Source organism: Hibiscus syriacus, unplaced genomic scaffold (genome assembly GCF_006381635.1).
Source record: "Hibiscus syriacus cultivar Baekdansim isolate YM2019G1 unplaced genomic scaffold, ASM638163v2 tig00111305_pilon, whole genome shotgun sequence".
In the NCBI taxonomy this organism is placed as follows: domain Eukaryota; kingdom Viridiplantae; phylum Streptophyta; class Magnoliopsida; order Malvales; family Malvaceae; genus Hibiscus; species Hibiscus syriacus.
The window spans coordinates 91970-116363 of NW_024063050.1; the positions used below are offsets into that span (position 1 = coordinate 91970).

General features: G+C 35.0%; 1 long non-coding RNA gene and 1 pseudogene across 1 annotated transcript; both read right to left on the reverse strand.

Annotated features, from left to right (window-relative positions):
* Nucleotides 1-1309: 1309 nt before the first annotated feature.
* On the reverse strand, nt 1310-23033 carry LOC120158132 (annotated as a pseudogene).
* Nucleotides 4592-5503, reverse strand: LOC120158138. The gene is made up of 4 exons (XR_005519203.1): nt 5419-5503; nt 5232-5283; nt 5071-5142; nt 4592-4725 (listed from the first exon to the last, which is right to left on the reverse strand). It is a non-coding gene; the product is annotated as an uncharacterized LOC120158138 (long non-coding RNA).
* Nucleotides 23034-24394: the final 1361 nt, after the last annotated feature.

Below are 24394 nucleotides of genomic sequence, written 5' to 3' on the forward strand. Positions count from 1 at the left end.
GTAGATAGTCCCCAAGTCGACCTTCCCCCGTTCATAGATCCACTGCAATAGTTTCTCCAACAGTATTCCCTAATTTTATGCCAGTAATTTTATGCATGAGCCCTAAGGGGAGTTCATGAATCTTACCCCATATAGCAAGAGGTGCAAAATCATACTCCTCCAAACTCAAAATTAGATCATAATACGCAAGAGTAAGAAGATTACCATCGAAACTCCAAGGAGTACGCCTCATAATTGACTGTTTATCATCCAGCAATTTGACATTGAGCAGGAACATATTAGGTCGTAAAATGCTTGAATCTTCAATACGACAACTCCCCCATATGGATCTGAAGACTTTAAGAACCACCTCGCAATCCGCTAGCTTGTAGGAGATGAGCTTTGCCACGATCCATTATCTCCAGATCTTCATCTCTTATGACTCTCGGTGTTTCGACTTCCACGGATTCTTCCTCTGTGTTAGGTAAGTAACTTCTTTTGGACATCTTTTTTGCTACCAGGAACAATTGTCTTAGGGTGACAATAAGGGATGGTTTGGGTAGTTTGAAGGAGAAAAACTTCAATGTAAGGGTCACAATAATTCGATAATAAAGGAGAGAATAAAACCTTTAGTTTCCTCTATCTTATTTTCTTTTTTCCCCATCGTGTCACATCTTTCCAAGCATCATGGTACCTCGTACACCTCTGAATGTGAGTTGATCCATCGAGGACAACCTATCTCGGCTTCCCATGACGTGGACTATACCTAGTGCTCACATTTACCCAATGGGTAATACCCGCATGTTTTCCTCAACTGACGAGTTTGTCAATTCCCCCTGACCGAGTAATTATTGGAACAGTATTTGTTTGCTATTAATCGTTCCAATAATTATAACAATTCGTTCCCATAATTATAATTGTTTGCATAATCTCAACTGTCATTTTAGGGTGAAGTTATCGGATTTCGTTGTTTGCTCTATTTCTATTTCATTCCTCTTTTTGTCACATTGCAATCACTCTGGCTTTGTGAATCGTCCGGTAAGCACTAGCCATTTTTCTTTTAAACGTTATTGCTTGTTATTTGTGAGGTAGATCATAAATGTGCTTCTCTACATACTTAATTTCTTAATGGTGGCCCACTCCATATGCTTTAATATTGTTCATTGTATAAACTTTTTATCAATGAGCATATGACAGTTTTCTGAAGCTGATTTCTGAAAATTTTCTCTAAATTTGAGCATGAAACTAAGTAATTATAACCCTACATGTCTTCTCATTACAGGTTATACAAGGAATTTTACATTTCCCTACAAGTCAAATTAGAGTTGTAAAATGCAATTCCATTTCTTCATACATGGTTATTCGGTCAATGTTGACTTGTATGGATCTTACTACTATCATTTACTCATCTTCTCCAGCACCCTTACCTTTTCCTTTGGCCAATCTACTGGCTGGGAAATGTAATATGGCCATTAGAGGGTGAGATGCTCGTGATTTCTGGTCAAATCCCCATACACAGACATATCCTGCAATTTATCATCAAACATAATTTAAATTTTTTTAAGAATTCGTTATATGATTTGAATTCTCTCATAAACGACTGATCGTTTCCAAATTGTTCAGGAATTGGAAAACTTGGGGTAACTATAGAAAAACAAAGAGTGCGAATAAAAGAACAGGGTATGGCAGGTATTCAATTGTTGAAGGCTATATTCGAGATTGTTTAGCTAATGCTTGCAGTTTTGGTTAGTCAAAATTTTTGAGTCTATGCCGTCTGATAGAGCTAATGCAATAGGTCTTCTTCACAACTTACAAATGATAGTTAGTGGTCCAAGGAGAATATTTCAGGATAAAATGGGGTGAGCCAATTTGTTAGTTATTTGATAACTATTTTGTCATATTAATTGGTAAGCTACACTACTAGAAAAACCCCCTTTAATGACGCGTATTACGCGTCATCTATGGGTACAGATGACACACAAATGTTTGTCGTTGAAGCCACCGTCATGAATCTTAGATGACGCACAATTGTGTGTCATAAATCTATGACGCGCATTAATGACACGCATTTATGACTCACATTTATGACGTGCATTGAGCGTCATTGAAGCCCCCATCATAAATGAAAATGACACACATTTGTGTGTCATAAATTTATGACACGCATGTATGACTCACATTGCGTGTCATTGAAGCACACATCATTAAAAAGGATGACACACATTCGTGTGTCGTGATTGTATTTCGTAAATTATATATATATATATATATTGTAGATTGACAAATAATCAAATTAAATCACATTTAATGCCTCATAATACTAAATATATATCATATTATATATAAGCAATCCATTTGTATACAATATATTCACATTAAGTTATCAAAAATATTGTAATCATATGTACTATCTATGCTGCACAAAGAAGAATTGAAACCAAAGCCTATAAATTCAACAATATAGTCCTAGTTCACATAGAGTGATTTCGTTGGATGTAATCAAATAATGCACTTTGTTTTCACATACTTAGAGCTTTGAGCATCTGGATAAGAGCCACAGATATGTGCAAATAGGCAGTGTTGCCAAACCTGTATTGACAACAACAAAAATGAGGATGCTTAGAATATGCAAAAACAATATCAACAAAAGGTAAGCAAAATAAAACAAAGATGTCAAAATTTTACACAGCCAGTACATAATAAGCTCCATATCGTATAAGAAATTTGCAGCCTATATCATACACCTTTTGGCAACTCAACATCTTAAATTCATTTAAAATTTAATTTTCATTAAAAGTATAAGAAAAACAAATTAGTGTTGTCAGAACCAGTTTCAGGGCAAGGCATTAAGATATGAAAACACGGAGCAAGACAAATGGCAGTAATTCAACAAATTAGGATACTGCTTAATTAAGAAACTTCATTATGCAGAGAAGGCAACTTGACCACTACGCGAAATCCCCTTAACCTTAGTTCAAGTTTAAGAAACAAAATAAAAGATAAAATAATACATGTAGCAGGTACTGCTACTGCATCTATACTTGATTTGAGCTTAACAATAATCATCCAGGTTTATTTAGTTGAGAATTTTCACAAACTCAAGTCAACCTACCAACTTGGGTGCAATAACTCTTTAACAACCATTAGGATAGGAAAGCAGACAGATCATTGAGGAACAATATTATACTTAAAACAAAAAAGACACTACTAACAAAGAGTATATAACTTAAAGAGTAAAATGACAAATTTATACTTATTTAAAGTGAAGTATATAACTATCAAAGAGTACTAAAATGACCAATTTTAATCATAATAATAAGATTATTACAAGTATGGAAATAAATAAAGTAGTTTGAAATAAGCAGACATATATATACTAACAAGTGAATATTACAGTAATATTAACGAGTTTATCATATTGTGACCCGAATTCCTCAACAGACAGCATGTAAATTTGGCCAAAGGCAAAATATGTCAGTAAATGATGCCGAATCAATACACGTTGAAAAATAATTATTGTCAAAGTGGGAACTATAGCAATATAGGATAGCAGTAGTAGTAAACTTTATAGAACTGAAGCAACGAACCTGATCATATTGATGGATGGACGATAAACAAGTGGTTAGCCTACCTTCTATTCTATACATAATGTCGGAGTGTATCAGCCGAATAATTCGTTAACCTACAGTTGTCCCAAATGGACATCCCCGAAGACATACCTACATCACCAAACAACAGGTAATGAAAATTTGATACTAGTAAGAGGAGGAAAAGCCGGAGATAAAATAAAATATGGAACTTGTATTCACAGTATTCAAGCCATGCACACCGAGTTTTTCCAGAATCCCAATAGAAGTCATCATTCCTTAAGGGCCCTCGCTTAGCTATCAGTATTATTATAATGAGTAAAACTCAATTAACCTTTGAGAAAAGAAGTAAAACAGTACGCCATTTTTGTAACAAAATTGGATGGTGCATCAACATGAATATCATGCCAAATCTGGAGCCATAACTCTCGCATTAGAGCTGGTAATCTAACTATGTTCCTGTGATTTGCTACAAGAAGATGATATCAGTTTAACCCACTTGTAGTGATAAGGTGGAAGTCAAAGAATGTTACTTAACATTGTTAACTTAATTTTCTTGTAAAAGAAATGGTAGAAAAATAGGAAGAATGCAACTAACTCGAAAATGGTAATAACGCTCCCTCAACATAAAGAAATGGGGAATACAAAGTAATCAAGCTAAGTAGCTAAACCTTGAATGGAAGACAAGCTTTTAAATATTTATTTTGATTATCGTTTAGCAGGAATGCACAAGAGGTGTTCCCCAGTTACCATAACTCTGATTCTTATAGATTATGCAGGAAGTTGAAAAAAAACGTTTTTTAAACCAGAGAGAACCATTTTTGATAAGATCCCTAACCGGACGTCGTGCCATAACCACAAGAACCATAATGTTGGGTTATTTAATATTCTTAAAAATGAATAGTAGCATGGAAATTCAATTCATCATAATCTGAAATCATACTTCTATGAAAGCCATTTATTAAGAAAAGCATCAAAGGTAACGTCACCTACCTTTATCAAGCTCCCAAACTGCTATCTTCCTTCCGGGAATACTTTCCGGGTCTTCATAATAAGTTATGCATTTGACTCTGGGTGACCTTGTCATATTGGGGACTATATCTTCATTATGATGCTCAACATTCAACTCCACTTGTACATCTGACCCATCATGCTCTGACTGCAATATGCAAGAGGAAGTTTACTATTTCAAACTCTCAATAATTATGTCATACTTAGGATATATAATATTAAAACCTAGCAAACATACTCATCGTATCATATGGATAATGCCTCACATGTTTTACCTATCCGGTACACAAATAAATACCATTTTTTATTATAAAATGGTTTGAGAGAAACATGGAATAAAGAATGTTATACAACTCAGCTCAGATAGCTCATCAAACTCCCACTCATATACATATGATGCGTTGAATATCCAGAAGATTGAAAGCTTTTCAAATCATCATAAAAATACAAAGGTGCTTGCATCCACAAGATTTACTAACTTGATCAGGTATACCTTTGGAGCTCTTGTTATGTTCACTCTGGGCCCAAGCTAGTTCTTGCACCAAGATAAGGAATGATATGGTACCTGTCACAATTACGGGTACATTATGTAAGTTTTAGACCTTAACAATAAAATACAGATCATCGATCGTTATCTAGTAGCAAAAAGCTTACTGTCTCATCTCCGCTCGTAGCTCCTGGATTTCCTTCAACCTGATTCCCTGACCTACAAGAATAAGTGCTACGCTAGTTAAAAGTAATCACTGTTAGAGCAGTTTTAATACTGATTACAGGGAAAGAGATTTATTCATGTATACATGTTGTTGAACAAATTAAATGGTCCATAGTGGACAATGCTTACCGCGAGAGCAGTGATCCTTCAACTTCATATATGATATCATTAATTATCCAGTTATCAAGGTAAGGTTTGCCACTTGATACAAAATAATAACCAACCTACTTGCAGTTTAAGAAGAAAACAATACACACTTCAAGCTTTAAATCATCTCCTTGACCATAGACCTCACCTTATAAGAAATCACAAACAATATAATATCATCATAAGAGTAACAAACGAAATTTAAAATAAAAATCTGAACAAAGGTTTTCATGTGTCAACAAAGTCATAAATTTTATGAAATTAACGACTATGATAGCTTTAGAGATATATAAACCAACTAATGAGGAAAAGAAACAAAAACAGAAGATACTAAGCAAGATTATATTAGTTCAAACCAACAATTATAAGGTATAAGCCTATATCACCAGAAACAATTCTTCAATTATATTCACACATGAATAAAATGTAAAAAGGTTTCAAAAGTTTGAACCAAACTTACATTAGAAAGTATAAATGGACAAAACTTAGGCTTTCCCTTGCGTCCATATTTCAGAAGCTGAGGTCCATTCTTCAAAGCTATTAATGTCAACATAAGGTACACAGATTATTTGTAGAAGGATAAAAACATCAAGAAAGTAATTTCATGATCAAGAAAATTTGCAGCCTAATAAATCATGCACCTTCCAAATTCATTAACTAAAGCTGCCAACCATTTTTGCCCGGTTCTAATAACCAATAAATAACACAAAATTTCAACATTCTCAAGCACATTGCTCCAGATTCTCCTAAATCAGATTCCAAAAAAAATCTTCCAAGCAATGTGAAGTCTCCAAAAATCTAGAAATAAGAAACCAAATGCTACACTTAAAGATTCCAAAAAATAGAAGAAAATCCAAAATTTCCTCCAGATAACTTCGTTTCTTCCCATGATCAGAAAATTTGAGGGAAATTTTGAAAGTGAAACAAAGTTAACAACTAAAAATTGAGAATAAGAATAAAGTATAAACAAAATCTTAAAGGTTAACTATAAAACAAAGAAAAGTATAAAGGTAAAAGGGAAGACCTGGTCGATGTCACGTTGGGCATTATCATAGCTAACAAGATCTGCCATTCCATGTGAGGAAATTACAAACGCCACCGCCCTTTACGATCGCTCCCCGGAGCTCCATTCATCATCTGCAACTACCACCTCTCCTATTTTCTCTTCACTTCGCTCCTCTTTCCCTCCGACGCTTACTATCCAAAATAAAACAACGCTTCAACTCTCCATTCCGAAATAGCTAACGAAAACCGGAAGCAATTCCTTTAGCAGATCTACCGTGATATCTAGTCCTTCAACACTGAAATCCCATCATTCACCTCTTTAAATGAACCCTTCTTTACACCCTTCTTTATGAAGAATAGCAGAAGAAAAAATGTGAAAGTGCAGCCAGAAACCGTAGAAGTAACTAAGTATCAATGGCAAGTGACACTCAAAACAGAGAAACAAAGGATGGATTAATTGAAAAAGATTAAAAAGAAGTTTCTTACCCTATGACATTTTATATCAGCAAGCTTCTTTATCAAATGTGGTTTCCCTTCGAGTAAAGTTGTGGTGAATGGATAAAGCAGTGGACTGATGCAAAGAGAAAAAGGGAAAAAGAGAAGAAGGGGGGAAGCATGCGTGCGTGAACTGTTTATAGAGGAGGCCAAGACTAGAAGCGGGAAAGGATGAAAATAATGGGGGGAAATTAAAAGACGACTTTTACAGATGACACACAATTAAAAGTGTACTCCATGTTTTTGCAAATTTTTTGGATTATGACTATTAAATATGACACACATTATTGTAAGTCATAAATCGTTCAGATTTTAAAAAACATGACATTTTTTTATGACACACATTTTTTGCAAGTCATAAATTAACGTGTGTCATTAAAGGTATATTTTCTTGTAGTGCTAACTGATGAGTTGGTAACTCATGGTGTGTCCTGTGCGTTGTTACCTTGTGGAAAATATCAAAGGGATTAGATTCTTATTTGAGAAAGATAAAGGTTTGTGTTGCTGAAAGGGCTAGCTCGTGGTTGATTCAATATAAACTAGATTGACTGGCTTCTGTGAATTCCTATCTCCTATCTTTTGCTAGAATTCTGAGCCACTTCAATCTCTACTTTGGAAAATATATTCGAATTGGGCTATTTAAGGCAGTTTGGTATCCATTTTGGCTCAGAAATTGAAAGAGGGCTACAATTGCATGATTCATTCAGCCCCCGTGTTCATAGAGATCTTTATATGGATAACAGGAAATGAACTAAGTTGGAGTTTGAAGCTGCTACAAGCCCAAATATAACAATATTGTTGTTCCTAGGAAGTTAAGTACTGTTTGCATGGCAGTTTCTGGATATAGATTTTAGTAAATGGTGTCGGGGAGTTATTGAGAACTGCTTTGAAGTTCTTTTTTAGTTTTCCAATAATGTGTTCATCAGAATCTTTATATGGATAACATGCATTAGTCATAAGCCCAACGTTGACAATATTTTGTTCCTAAGAAATTGGGTACTACTTATGTGTGTTTGCATGGCTGTTTCTGAATCTAGATCTTAGTACAGGTAGTGATTCTAAAGTGCTTTATCGTTCTTTTTCAGCTTTCCTACAATGAGATGTCATTCTCTATTATTTTCAATAAGAAATCCCTGACGAGTAAATGGTTCACTTTTTGAATATCTTTTTGGGCTTTACTTCTATGGACAAGTCCTTGGCAGTGGAGTTTGATTCCTTGAATTAGAGAAATTTTTCTTGGGGAGTTGAGGTCAATTCAACTCACGCACTTGGCAAGTTATGTCAAACAAAAGAAGAAAGTTCTGGCTATAATCAAAATGATCTCTTTGTGATGCAATAAAAGTTCAATGCCATAGTATGATCTTTTGTTTTCTACGGCTAGATGACCACATGGACATGGTTTTGATTCAGATCCCAAGGCTATTCCTGTGCACTTGATGCTCCTGGAACCTGGAATTCAAAGATATTGAAGGGTTGATCAACTGTTGAATGTTTCTAAAAATTTCAAAGTTAGGAAGTTATGTGTACTCCAAAAGTAGGATCAAGGTTAGTTATAGGTAGCTATTCAAATAAATGCAAACAGCACAACATGAAGTTACAAAGATTGATAATTCTCACCTCTCCAGAAGCAGTGTTGAATTCTCTCTGTTGTTAAGCCTAGTTATCAGTAAACATAGTCAGTCAGTTTTTTATCTTGCTACATTTATCAGCACAATCCTTTCTATTGAAATCTTCTAACCTTTAAATATTGAAGGTATGGAGGTCCCAAAGTAGACCATTCTCCTTGGCAGGTTCCATAGCCATTCCCTTGGAACAGCAATCGGGTTTAGACTAGAATCATGGTCAGCAAATACCTTCATAGAAATATTATTATTTTTATCCGTTATTTCCTTAATAAAGAAGAAAACTATAAATCTCGAAGGAACTGGTTCAACCAGCATGTTCAACTTACCTCATTAACTTGCAAGTATGTGCCATTTAGGGGAAAGCTTCCTCTCGTTGCTGTTCGACATGGTATCTGTTTATGATGTTTTACCATATGGGTTAGCTTGTAATATTCTGAATTAAGATCCTGAATGCAATATTTATATTTATTCATATTATTTATCAGGAATTTTCTTACCAAAAGTGTTCCCCTGACAATATTTATATTTAATAACATGTTTCTGGTACCATTTTTGGAAGAACGTTTCTATTGTTGAAGGTTGCATATCTTTCTTTAGCATACTTCACTCTATTCGTAGATTGTTCCTATAAGTACAATGGTATTATGTCCATATTACAATTTTAAACATTTTGGATTTTTTAAAAGTAGTTAAAGAGATAGGACTTGAAACTCTTACGCTATTAATTTAGGGTTAAGCTACACATTTAATACATAAACTATTAGTTTTGGTCCGTTTTAGTACCTAAATTTCCAAAATTTTCAAAATCATATCTAACATTTAGTTTTTGTTTCATTTTAGTATCCGTTAAAAACTTAACTCTAAGTTTTGAAAAAAACCAGAAGTTTAGTACTAAAGTGTACCAAAATTGATAGTTTAGGTACTAAACGCGTTAAGTCTTTAACGGAGGGTACTAAAATGAAACGAAAACTAAACGTTAGTTATAATTTTAAAAAAATTGAAAGTTTAGGTATTAAACGGACCAAAATTGATAGTTTAGGTATTAAACGTGTAGTTTACCCTATAATTTAACCTCAATTCTGAGCACTTATCTAGACTAGTGATACTTATAGCAGTTTTCATGAAATAGGCGACTTTGGTCTCTGTTTCCAAGTCTTCAGAGATATAGAAAGTTCCTACTTACACTTGGTGCTCTGTTCTTAGCCGGTTGACATTCTTTAGTCTGGGCGTTGGAATAGATGCAGCTTCTGCTGTTAAAGCAACTAAAGCCTTTGACATATCCCCTTCTTGAAGTTCCATGTTATTTTGCATATAATTCTGCAAAGTCTGGGTGAACTCTTCCATGTTAAGCTTGATTGTAGGAATTTCATCAGGGTCTTCAGAGAACATGTCCTCAATGTTATTTTCTGCTACTTGTGTGCACTCAGGTTCTGGACTTGCTGGCTCTTCAATGATAGGATTGCATTTATTAACCCCGGATACTGTAACTGTTGGTTCGCTTCTGACTGACAGTTCCTATATGATAGTTCATTTGGTTGTGATAAGGGTAGAGCCAGTTGATCAATTATCACAGTATGATTTGGTTCAGATGTTCCGTTTTTGCTAGCACTGACAATGCTCGTCCTCGGGCCCTGGCAGAGCAAGCCTTGCGCTGCATTAATATTTTATATGGGTAAGTTAATTTGTCTCCTGGGATGAATTTGGGGTTCTCTAAGTAGTCACCGCTATACTCTATTATCTTATCAGCAGAGCATGCTTAATGCAAATGACTAAATAAATAGGTTGGCAATAGCCCTAGTGATGATAAATACTGCTTATCTAGGGACATCTTCCTGTCAAACTTTTTCTCTGTATGACGACTTTATATTCCCCATTTTTTATCAGCAGAGCATGCTAAAAGAAATAACTAGGTTGACAATTGCCCTATTCATGGAACTGCAGCTTATCGAAAAACCCGCATATCTTGTACTTGTCAAATTCTTATCTCTGTACGATAAATTCATATCTTGATTTCATATATTCAGTTTATTATTTGGCTTCCTAGGGCTCGATGTTTAGTCTAAATTTTAGGATGAGTACAGAAACTGTTCTAGATGGTTGCAGACTGACAAGGGGATCTTGCTATACTGGAAGTACAATTGAAGTTTAACATTGAAATATTTTACAATCGAACCTTGCAAATGCACTGGCAAAATGTCTGCATTCTCCTCTCATTGGACATGCATTGCAGTTTGGTTTGCCTTTTGCACAGAAAACCTGCATTAACCTCAGAGAATGTTTTTGCTGTCAGACTTAAGAGTTAAGACTGTTGCTGGTCAGAAAAGGAAGTAAATTTCTGCACTTCAAGCACATATACAACACACCTTTCCAAATGTGATCATCTGATAATGTAGCTCATATCTGTTTAGTAGATAGTTTAATGAGTTAACAAACATGAAGCTCTGATAAAAAAATCATTTTGTTTTTGGAAAAAATGCAGTTGATCGAGTCAAATAATAAAGTAAAGTGACTCTTTACAGTGTTCTTTGATCCAGCTTGCATAGTTTGGACCATAGATATTTTTGGATAGATTCCAGGATAGGGTACCTATGTAGGCAGAACAAATTCAGCAGCTTTCTTGTAAAGTGTATTGTTCGTTTATGAATTTGTTGCTTGATAATTCATAATAATCACAGCTCTAGGAGATGCAATTGAAGGGACTCTGGCAGCGGTTGAAGGGGGACCCATCCCAATCTTACTGCTATGCGTCCAACATTTCTGTCAACCTGTCAAGCAAATATGGAAGTTGAATTCTGCTTTTTCTGCCATGGTTATTTACACAATTGATTAACTTACTGGAAAAGCGAGATGGTGAAGTGTTAGAAGCCGCACACACTATACACTTTTTAGCCCCAGTCCTCTTATACTTGGCAAGTACTCTCTACATCAAAGAAAAAAATGTTTAAGCCGCTTTCCATTTTGTTTAAAAGCATATAAAAAGGGTTGACAAGTAATGTTCTTTGATTTAGATATGCATAAGGCATACTGATATGATACATTTCAAAATTGGTCCTGTGACTGCATTTAGGTACACTTTTTGGTCCCTTTGGCTTACTTTGCTTTCTCTGGCGGAACATCCCTCAACCACTCCATGTCAATGCTTCCATGATCTCTAATCAGTCGGTTGAGGAAATCCTGTGTCAAACTCATTTACAATCAGCTGTTATGCATTAAACTTACTGGTAAATTTGTTAACTTAACCTCAATGTCATACTTTTACCTTTATTCTGAGCAAGCACGTTATTCATCCCTCGTTCCTTAATTGTGTCGGCAATCTCATTAACTTCTGCACATCTCACTGCTTCCCAGTCCAGTGAATCCATTTTTTTCTCTGTACTTTCTCTTTTTCTTCCATTTGCTTCTGCCTGTTTTTTTAGTATATCCCAATCAAAATCCTCCTTTTTCTCTTTCTTGACTTTTCTGCCTTCTGATTTTAAGCCCCAAACCATCGAATTGAGCTCATTATTAGACGAAGAGTCATGTGTATGCAAGTTTGACCTTTCTGTAAAACCTAAGGTTTCATTTGAATGTTTTGACATATTTTCATGCCTCAACATTTCTTTGTTTCGTGCATCATTCAATGATTCAATAAGATTTATAGTGTCTTGATGCGGCCCCGTCTGACAGTGTGAATCTGTCTTCTCATCTGCTTGAATGTTGTTTTTTGTTTGATTATTTTCAAGGGAATACTGTCGGGCCACCTGCACACACATGGTTTTGTCCTTTTGATACATTGCTTGACATGCAGATTCTTGTGTTGAGGGACTTTGTCTTTCTATCATGTTCTCATCTTTTGTCTTAGAAGCCTCAGACAATCTTGTTTCTTCTTTGAACTTCTCAAAGTGTCCAATTTCTCTTATTTCTGAGTTTAGACCGAGACATGGATGGTAATTAGCTGATGGCATAAGGTCTTCCCCGTCGAAACTTGTAGGACCTTCTGAGTTGCCGCAGTTTTCTCTTTGGTGATTTTGGGATTGGCTTGTTTCTACCTATGAGTTCTCATTAGTAGACAAGTTTTGATGACTGTACACTTCATGCAACCTGGCAGATCCAACCATCTGTAAAAGCTGTACAAAAGGAGAGCTATTCAACACGTCAAACATAGGCCGCTTTGTATGATCACCCACTTCCGAGTTGCTCTCTGAGCATGATCCCGTTCTTTCAGCAGTTTGAATCATTAAAAACTCCACAGAGGTTTCAGATGAAACCTCTTAATTTTGAGATGAGAGGACATCATGTTGAAAACATTTTGATGTTTCGATATAACAAACTAAGTTTAAATGAATTTTAAGATTTTACAAATGATTTTCTAAAGTATATTTCGATATAATTATTCGAAATCAAAATATTACTCCAAGTCTCTCAAAGTTCAATTTCAATCCTTACTAATATGTAAAATTATGTTTTATACTTAAAATATTTTTGAAACAATTTTCACAAAGTATTTCGAACAAAAAACGAGCCTAAAATCAATTTTTCAGGTAAGTGTACCAATGCATGAATCAATGCATCGATGCACCCTTGTTTTAATTGAACATTGAATGACTTTGTGTACCGATGCACATACCATGCATCGATGCACTCCATATATATTAAAACATCGAATTGATTTTATGCACCGATGTACAAGCCATGCATCGAAGCACCCATGCTTTTTCAAAACATCGAAGCATATTTATGTATCGATGCACTATCAGTGTACCGATGCACTAAGGGTCCAACGGTCGAAATATTTGAATTTTACACATAGTGTACCGATGCACTAGCCTTATGCATCGATGCACCAGACGCTCCCACTTATTTTATTAATTGATTTCACACTTAAACGGCTCCATTGACTCCACTAATCATCCCCAACGTTCAGAACCAATTGAAGAGTATTTAAACAATCTTAGAAGCCATTGATCAATAACAAGAAACAACAATCAACAAGAATCAAATAGAAAACATCAAATGAATTTAAAGAAGCATTAAATGATGAAAATTGGATTATGCTATGCAAGAAGAGTTAAATCAATTTGAGAGAAGTAGTATGAAAATTAGTTGAAAGGCCTAGTAATAAGTCTACTATAGGTACTAGATGGGTATTTAGGAATAAGCTTGATGAAAGTGGTAATATAGTGAGAAACAAGGCTAGACTTGTTGCTCAAGGGAATACTCAAGAAGAGGGCATAGGCTATGATGAAACATACGCTCCCGTAGCTAGGATGGAAGCAATTAGAATGTTATTAGTATTTGCATGTTTCAATGAATTTAAATTATATCAAATGGATGTTAAAAGTGCATTTTTAAATGGTTTAATAAAAGAATAAGTGTATGTGGAACAACCTCCTGATTTTGAAAATTCAAAATTTCAAATCATGTTCTTAAATTGACAAAAGCGTTTTATGGTTTAAAACAAGCTCCTAGAGCTTGGTATGAAAGATTGTCAAACTTTTTAATTGAAAAATGTTTTTCAAAAGGGAATGTTGACACTACATTGTTTTTAAAGCATAAAGGTAAAATTTATTAGTAGTTTAAATTGATGTCGATGATATAATATTTGGTTCTACTAATGATGTTCTTTGCCAAGAATTTTCTAAGCTAATGCAAAGTGAATTCGGGATGAGCATGATGGGGGAGCTCTTATTTTTCTTGGGACTCCAAATCAAGCAAAGAAAAGATGGCATCTTCATCAATCAAGCTAAGTACATTAAGGATATGCTCAAGAAGTTTGGACTGGAAAATGGGAAACCTCATGGCACTCCAATGAACTCATATACAAAGCTTGACAAAGATGAAGGAGGTAAATATGTGGATGTTAAATTATATAGGTCAATGATTGGCTCTTTGCTTTATTTAACCGCAAGTAGGTCGGACATTATGTTTAGTGTTTGCTTATGTTCTAGATTTCAATCATGTCATAAGGAATCACATTTACTAGTTGTTAAGAGAATCTTTAGATACCTTAAGTACACTCCTAGTTTAGGACTTTGGTATCCTAGAGACTCTAGCTTTAGCTTGCATACCTTCTCGGATGCGGATTATAGAGGATGCAAATTAGATAGGAAAAACACCTCCGGTTCTTGCCAATTCCTTGGAAATATGTTGATTTCTTGGTTTTCAAAGAAACAAAATTGTGTTGCATTATCTACCACTGAAGCAGAATACATTTCAGCTGGCAGTTGTTGTTCACAAATTTTATAGATGAAACAACAAATTTTTTATTATAGAATTGAAGTATGTACCATTCCTATCAAGTGTGACAATACTAGTGTTATTTGTCTTACTAAAAATCTCATCCAACACTCTATAACTAAGCATATTGAAATTAGACATCACTTCATTAGAGATCATGTCGCTAAGGAATATGTAGTTCTAGAATTTGTTGATACTTTGCACCAATTAGTATATATTTTTACAAAACCCTTAGACAAAGAAAGATTTTGACACTAATGAGAGAATTAGGTTTAACCGACCTATCTTCAATTAGTGTTTAAATTAATTTTAGCACTTTTAAGAATAAATGAAAAATGTTTATAATAATAATAATTTTTTATTGCATTCTTTGCTATTAGTTAGGGGAGTTTATGATTCTTAGTAAAAATTAATTTTGTGTTCAAATGTAGTTTAAAGATAAAATTGATTAATTGAACATGATTAATTTTCAATATATGAGTTGTCAATACCACTAGAGTTAAATTATTTAGCATTTTAAGTGTTTAAAGCGGATTTTTGACATTTTTGTGCATAATACATCGATACACTATGAAAGTGCATCGATACATCCCTTTGAATGTGCATCGATACATCATGAAGATGCACCGATGCACTCCTTGAATGTGCATCGATGCATCCATCGAGTTTTTGGTTAAAAACCCTATTTCTTCTTCATTTTCTCAAACTCTCTCAAACTGCCACCGCTCCTCTCTCTCAAAATTGCTCCAAAACCTACACTTTTTATCGAAAATCATTCATATTACTTCTCCAAATCCTGCTAACATCATTAAATCGTGCAAAACCTCATCACATTCCACTCAATCCGAATTTTTCAAGGTATTTTTCCAAAAACCTCTATTTTATCAAATTTTGATTTTAGAACTAGTTTAGATTAGTTATAGGATGAACATTATATTGGGCATTGATTATAGTATGATTCTAAACTATATTTTACAATCAATTTCGTCAAAAACAAACAATTTTGAAAAAATTTCTCTGAAATTTCAAATAAAAAAATTATTATTAGTTTAAAAAAATATTGATGTTTTGGATTTAATTGTGTTATTTCATGAAAACTATACGTATTATGATTTCTTAAATATTATTTTCAAATAGTTTTCAAAATCTTGCCCATTAGGATTCGGTTAGAGAATCTTGAATTATTGCGGACTCTTTTGAGTTTTGGGATTGATTATATTGCATACATGTTTTTAAATTTGCAGGTTACCCATCCAATTCCGATTCCTAAACCATGTCTAACCCGAAACGCCCTAGGACTTCTTTGAGTCGTTTTAACCGACATCCTAATCTTATTCCTCATCACCCTCCAAATCCAAACGATCTCAATATGACCATTCTAAACTCCTGTTTTAATACATCTGGTCGTCATAGAGAAGAACTCTACCATGGGTACATGATTCTTTCCAAAAATACAAAATTCGGGAAAACATATTCTCTCTATTCAAGCCATGGTAGATATTAACTTTAAATACCTTTCGACTCTCAAATCCTGGAAGTTTAATAAACTATTTCACCTTAAACCAATTGTCTATCATCAATTAGTCCGCATTTTCTACTCTAATGCGGTATGTATTCAAAACGAGAGTCAATGTGAGACTATAGAATCAGATCCTACCTTTTAGGACAATATATTCATATTGACTCCGACACTATAGCTAAACAGTTCGGGATAGATGACATGGTTTATATAATGAGAAAGAAACTGTGGCATATTCTATCTTCCTAATGCTAGTGTCAGTACCTTACGTGCACATCACGATCGTTTTCTGCATTTAATGATCTCTTGGTGGTTTTGACCATCCGGAGGTAGGTACCCCACTCTTCGTGTCAGAGATTTATGGTGGATACATTGTATCCAGCAAAATAGAAAGATAAATTTGACACATATCATTTTTAGTGAACTAGTAATACCATAAATGTAATCTCATCCAAACATGTAAAAACTTTAGTTTATAGGTGTCTACTTAGTAATCTTTTTATCAAACACGGTCTTAGAGTCTCTCTAGACAATCTCATCCCTCTTCAAAACCAAATCAATCTCACTTCCTTGAAGAAATCTGACTGGAAACAGGATGAGAGACTGGCCAATGGTTTATAGACCTAATAAGCAAACTCCAAGAGCTAGTTCCTCGTGAGCTGCTCCTAGCTCTTTTCATGCTCCTCTCTTTCTCCGACACCGGCTGCTGACAATGATCCCGAGCTTCAACAACTTATGCAAGATATTGACAATCACGTACCAGACGATGAGCCAGCACCGGATCCAGCACAACAAGAAGATCAAACGCCTCCATATTTTCGATCTTTCCTAGAATCGTTTGATCTGAGGTTTGCTTCCATGGAGTCTCATCTAACTGAATTTCAACGGAAGATGCGTGAAGTATGGACGCTCTCACTCTTGAAGTACGAGCATTATCCTCCTCCTCCCGACCCTCCGATGGAGTAGATCTTTATTTTTCCATGCTTTCTTAGTCTTAAAACTTGGATTGATAAACATTTTCCTGTTTTTGAATTGTTTTACTTTGGTTGTTGAATGTTTGAATTTGTTTGGATGCTTGGATTTTAGAACTTATTATATATATTTGATTGTTGAACTTATATTGGTTTTTGCATCATTTACCATATATGACCAATTTTCCATTACATATCTATTTATGAATATTGATTATGAAACTAATGGCTAACTTTCTCTTGATTGTGATCTTAGCAGCTTCAACTTTTAATTAATAAATCAATTGGCTAAGTTTTTCAAATCATTGTTTACAAACCATTTCGAGTCTTTTTTATTTAACAAAAAAGGGAGAAGTGTTAAGGGGAAAAATATTAAAGTAAGAGGGAGTAATTTTCAAAACTTGATTTCAAAATCTTAAAATTACTCAAATGTTTTGTTATATCAAAAAGGGGAATATTGTTGAAAACATTTTGATGTTTCGATATAACAAACTAAGTTTAATTGAATTTTAAGATTTTACAAATGATTTTCTAAAGTATATTTCGATATAATTATTCGAATATCAAAATATTACTTCAAGTCTTTCAAAGTTCAATTTCAATCCTTACTAATGTGTAAAATTATGTTTTATACTTAAAATATTTTTGAAACAATTTTCACAAAGTATTTCGAACAAAAAACGAGCCTAAAATCAATTTTCAGGTAAGTGTACCGATGCATGAATCAATGCATCGAAGCACCCTTGTTTTAATTGAACATCGAATGGCTTTTGTGTACCGATGCACATACCATGCATCGATGCACTCCATATATATTAAAATATCGAATTGATTTTATGCATCGATGCACCCATGCTTTTTCAAAACATCGAAGCATATTTATGCATCGATGCACTATCTGTGTACCGATGCACTAAGGGTCCAACGGTCGAAATATTTGAATTTTACACATATTGTACCGATGCACTAGCCTTATGCATCGATGCACCAGACGCTCCCACTTATTTTATTAATTGATTTTACAATTAAACGCTCCATTGACTCCACTGATCATCCCCAACGTTCAGAACCAATTGAAGGAGTATTTAAACAATCTTAAAGCCATTGATCAATAACAAAAAACAACAATCAACAAGAATCAAGAGAGAATCAAAGAGAAAACATCAAACCTCAAGTTTGAGTATTTTCAAGCCTATTTCATTCAATATTCATTTTTGCTTTCAAGAACACTTATTGAGCTCAATTGTATTATTCTTGAGTGTTCTTTCTTTATTTTAGAATTGTGCAAACATCTTGCCTTGTGAGAATTTTCTTGTAAGTTTTAAAATTTGTATTGTTCTCTTTGGGAGAATGTCTCAAGAATTTGAGGTATAATTCTTGAGGGATTTGTAAGATTACTCTTTGTCCTAAAAAGAAAGACAAATTAGTGAATTTGTGGAAAATTCTTAGTGTAGATAGCTAAGGTAGTGAACGTAGACTTTGGTTGAGAAATCGAACCACTCTAAATCGCTGTGCAAATATTTTCAATTTTCTGCAAAAGCTTCCACCGAAATTTTTATTGTCAATTCACCCCCTCTTGGCCTATTCTATCAATTGATTAACTCAACACATCATTTTCTTCTTCACTTTGGAACATTCACTTTTCCCCCCTGATAGTTTCCATGTTCATTCTGCTTATAGTGCAGTCACAATATGTACTCAAACCACTTCCAGAAGAGCCCACAACTCGTATTTTGGTTCATTTATTGAGCTTACAGTAGCAGTACTATTTCCAGACAATTCCTTGCTGTTGACAACCTCTTTTTCTTCAAAGTCTTGATACCCATCAACATCATCGAACTTTGGTCACCAACTGGTTGAACTGCTATATTGTCTTCTGGCTCCAAGACATAGAACTCTTTCACATTTACTAAGCTTGTTCCCTCTTGATGATACTTGTCCTTGCCTTTTGATTTGAGAGGAAAACGAGCGGCAAGAGTCATGAATGCAGAACTGTCAAAGGTTGAACAAAAATTAAAATATTTCCTTTTACTGTGGCGGGTCATTAAAGGTTCTTAGGGGCTTTAGCTTACCTAGAAAGATGGTCAGAGACATTCTGAGTTAGAAAGACTCCAACTACAGAGTCCAATACTGATCCTTTCCATGGAGAGAAGCGTCTATCCCCTGCAAAATGATATTGTACTATCATGAAGGAAACAAAGGTAATAATTCAAGAAAGAGAGATAATGCCTTCTAAATTCTAATATATAAACATGAAACAAGTTCATTGAGATACATGCCATGGCAGATCCCATTACACTTTGCTGTTATACAGAAATAATTTGTGCAATTTATGTTTTTATAGAGAAATTCCCCACCTTTCCCCCTCTATTCCCTTTTTCTGAACACCACTCTGTATAGAGTACAATCCTTCTATTTCTGTTTATATAGACATTGATAAGTGGGATAGAAAGGTTAAACAGTGTCTTTTATAGCAATAATATTTACGGGAACCTCATTTCATAGCATTATAAAAACTATTATTTATTAAAATAATCTATCTAATTAAGTGTTTTAGCAAATGCTTTAAAACATCTCCTCTAAGAGTGCTATCAAGGAAAATATTAGAATTCCTCAAAAAAAAAGGAAAAATATTAGAGAACTATGTTACCTTGTACAAGGTGCATGCGTGTAATAAATGAGTCTGCACGTCCACTGAATACTCTCCTTTCTTCCTCCCACCATTTTGCCTTCTCTTCGTCAGTTCCATCAATACCTTCATTATTGATATTTTCTAAGAGAAGCTTCCAAACTCTAGTTGTTTCTTCATCCAGGTTGACCTTAGGCCGTGGGCGTTGTTTTTTAGTCGGCAGAAATAGTACAATGGTTCCATCTCTATAAACAACAAGTGCATTCTGCTCTTTGTATCTCATAATATAAGGGACAAGTGCATTCTGCTCTTAATATGCAATTGCGCTACCTTCCCTGTTAATGTCCAACTGGTTAAACTGTTCAAGAAGTGCATCAACAGAGAAAAACTGTTTCCATATTTCTTCTGGAGAGGAACCTGCATCAAGTTGATTATATGAGTTAAAAGGGTTGGCAGATAGGGAAAATTACTCAAAAGATTGAAAAGTTACTTGAACAGATGAAGTTAGTACTTTATTGAAATACCTAGAAGTTTGTAAGAAAACTGGTTTTGATTAGATAAGGCAAGTTTCTTGTGCATTTGTGCTTCACTCGTACCAGAAAATGCTGAATTTACAAAGCAGTTTCTCTTCTTTGTTCTTTATTCTTGCCAATTTTGCATGCATTTCTGTGGCAATGGCTTCTATGCTTGTATGATATTTCCCTGTGTTTCCAACTTGTCTTATGTCATAATCACCAGGTGACTAACTGCTGCAGCCTTCTGGTGCAATTCCATTAAGTGAAACCAAATCTCGAATCCCTGTGGTTCCTCTGGCTGTCTTTCTCTTTGGACTCTCTGTTTGATTTGGAGCTATGATGCAATTAAAAGTTTGCAACTTATTCAGAGAAAAGTTCACTCCTGCTTCAAGTTTTGTTGAAACAATACCGTGGGTATTTAGTTCACCCTTATCTGCCAGACATGCTTCTGCAGGAGTGGAATTTTCTGCAGCAGTGATGGATGATGGAGCACTAGATGCAGCCAAAGTTTGTTCTTTATCAGCTTTCTTTCTCCTGTGAACTTTTGAATATTGCATCCCTAGAATCATCTAGTATACAGAAAAACTATTGTATTGACTCCCATATGAATTTACTGCACTGGTGTGTGTTTGTTGAGTGGCTGCTGACTTATTTGCTTTTCCTCCCTCCCTTTGCAAGCTGCTTCTGCACTAGTGTCCATCGGACTTCTTGCTGGAAACTGAGCATTGGATTCCAAACAGTTTGTTGGTTTACTTTTAGTCCATCATGGGCAGTGGCTTTATCTTTTCCTTTCTCATTATTGAGCCTCTGGGGATGAGTATTTCGTCTTCTATGGGAAGGAGTCTTCTTGGTAGGAAGTGGTGTGCAAGGTGCTTGATCTTCAGGCAAAGATAAACAATCTTTCAGCGTTTGATTTACAGATCGGCTTAGTTCAAAGGCAATGCCTGTTTCTGTCTTTTTTGCTGTCACTTCAATTCTTCCAGAAAGCTGAATCATTGACTTTGATCGACTTCCTTCCTTCCACAGGTTTTCTGTCCCTGAACTAGAATTTAAATTACTGGCTGGCTTGCCTGCAGAAGTCTCATCTCTTTCTTGCCCTTCTATGTCAAAAACTAAGGCCCTTCTGCACGTTTTCTTAGTATGCTCAAGTGTCTCTGGATGAGTAGTCCCCTTTTCACTTTCTTCTTGTGTGGGAACCATGGAGTCTTTGTTGAGTCCCTTTCTTCGCACATACTTCCTCTTCCCTGTTGGTTTCTCTGCGTTTGCTTCTCCTGGGGGGGGTTGATGTGTTGTTTTTTATGGTTTTTTTTCATACGTATTTCCTCTTACCAGTTGGGGTTTCTTGAGGCATCAGGCTTAGGAGTCACCGGCTTTCTAGGCTTTTGAGGTTTGCCCTCCGTAATTACCTTAGGCCTGTGCTTTCTCTTCCTTTGTTTCGGATGTGGTGTTGTAATTTCTAGTTCAGTAAGATGGCTATCACCATGTTCAGGATTCTGATTTTCCTTGCTCAGTATAGTTGTCAGCGATGGCTCTAAAACAGGCATTTGGAACTCTTTACTGCATTGAACTCCATCCACATCGGCTCTAGCATCAACCAGCTCATTTGCTTGCTCATGTCTCTTCTCAGTTCTGATCTCTATGTATAAATTTCCTATTTCTGAAACATCTTTTGGTTCTACTCTTGGGGCTTTTCTGGTGTGATTGGGGCAAAATCAGAGATGCCTGTCAAAGAGAGTGCTCCCCTCACCCCAGTAGGCAGATTAAAGTTGTAATCGTATAGATTCTTCGGAGGAATGAAATCTGTTAACAATGCAAGTTTAACCCCATTTATGTGATTCGACTACAAAATTGAACTTTCAACATTAATAAAAACGAGACATTTAGTGTAGAAATTCTTAAAAAAAAATTGTTTGTTCAATAAGTTGCAGAAGTGTTAGAACATTTCCATTGCCATAGACTTCAATTGTTAATTTGTTTATTTCGATTTCATATTTTATCTCTAATACTAATTTTAACTCTTACAAACATATCGACAACTAGTTGATTAATTGAACATTAGAATAGCTTACATTGATGTTTTCTTGGCATGCAATCGCCATCAGTCTATATTCTGTCTTGAGCTGAAAATTTTACATGCACAGGAAAGAGTCTTGCAGAGCCACATCCAGCACGGTGCCTTTCAATTCCCTCTGACGCTGCACTTGAAGATGCAGCCGATAGATCTGCAGAAGAAACATTGCCAAGTGCAGTCGGTTTCAGGTGACATTGCTGAGGCACGCTGGTACCACCTGAAATGCACTCACTCTCAACTGAAGCTGCCTCCAAATTGTTATCAGCGCTTTCGTTCACCACAACGAAACTATCGGAACATGCAATTACTCCATTGGTTCGAGATTCTTGAGCAAACCCAAAGATGCATCTTTCGGACTCCATACAATTTGCCCGAAGCATCATATTTTCCTCCATCCCAGCACGGTTCAGTGGTGGTTTTTGGCATTGTTTGCTCATTCTGTTCACTCCTTGCTCAAAGTTTCAGCTATATTCCCTCACTCGAGAGGCAATTTTCTCGAGGTAATCTCCCTTTCACTGTTAACCTCATTTTATTGAACTTATTTCTGCCGGGTGAAAAGAAAAAACAATCAGCATAGCTAATATAGGCAGTAACAATAGTCTCTTGTTTGAGGTTTAAGCAGCACCTAAAAACCTAGAATCCTTAAACCCCTAAAAACTTTCAAGAAACAGCCCATTAAACTGATAGATCTCAAACAAATTTTCTAGAACAAATCATTCACTGGCTATTAATTCTCTGTCTAGGGGATAAAAGATATCAACAACAGAAAAAAGAAGGAAATCTTAACAGATTCTTCCTGTAATCTGCATTAGATAAGTTTTACTTTATATTCCTTTTGCTGGGTTATATATTTCAACTTAAAAAATAAGATAAAATCCAAACAAAAAATCCTTGGAAAATCTAAGAATTACCAGAAAAAAGTTGTAACTGCTGGAGATCTGATTCAATTACTCGAAGCCTTTTAGAAATGAGAATAAAGTCGTTCCTTAAGTGAGAGAGAAAATAGGGAAAGATAAAACCATATAGAAAGACCAGTTCATTTGCATAATATTAGTTACATATTAGCTTTGAAACTGATATCTCCTTTTTCCCGGTTGTTTACCGTTATATTTCATGTTCTATTCTTTTAAATTTTTAATAAAATGATATCGATTGAATTGATATTTTTAAAACATGTTTCATAAACTGTCAGGGATATAGATGTCATTTCATAGTTAAAAGTAATAAAATCTTGATTAATAGAAACCTTTCTTCATTAAATGTGAGCAAATGGGTATGTCAGAATCGGAGGAGAAGATGAAGAAATCGGAAGAGAATAGGAAGAACGAAGGAATGAGGAGGAATTGGGAAGAGAGGAACGAGGGTTAGGGATTATGGAGAGTAATTTGGGAATTGAAATGAAAGAATGAATTGAAGCACAAGGAGAAAAGGGATTAAAGTTACCTGATGAAGGAAGAAGCGGGCTGAAGATATCCCAGGGCAATGTGGAGTGGCCCAAGCAGAATGACCCAGTACCTGTAACAGCCAAAGAATGATATAATCAGTTTGTTAGACAGTTTGTTAGCATAGAATGCCAGCTGGCATTAGTATATTCTCTAGACCAGCTTGTAACTAAATAAAAACTGTTGTGTAATCAACATTTCTCTTTTACAATGAATGATGAATTCTTTTCTACTATCTCTTATTTAAATTCTTCTCTCTCGTGACTACTCTTTCTTTTAATCTATAACAATTGGTAATCAGAGCCTCGATTCTGGTAAAAGTTGAGTGGGTATGCCAAAGAAGAATCAAGTTATGGCGGAAACTGATTTGTCTGGGATTCAAAAACAAATTGAAGATCTAGCTGCGTTGGCGAAGAAGGCCAAGATGAAAATGATCCACCTAAATGGTGGGAAAATCAGGAGAATAGAAT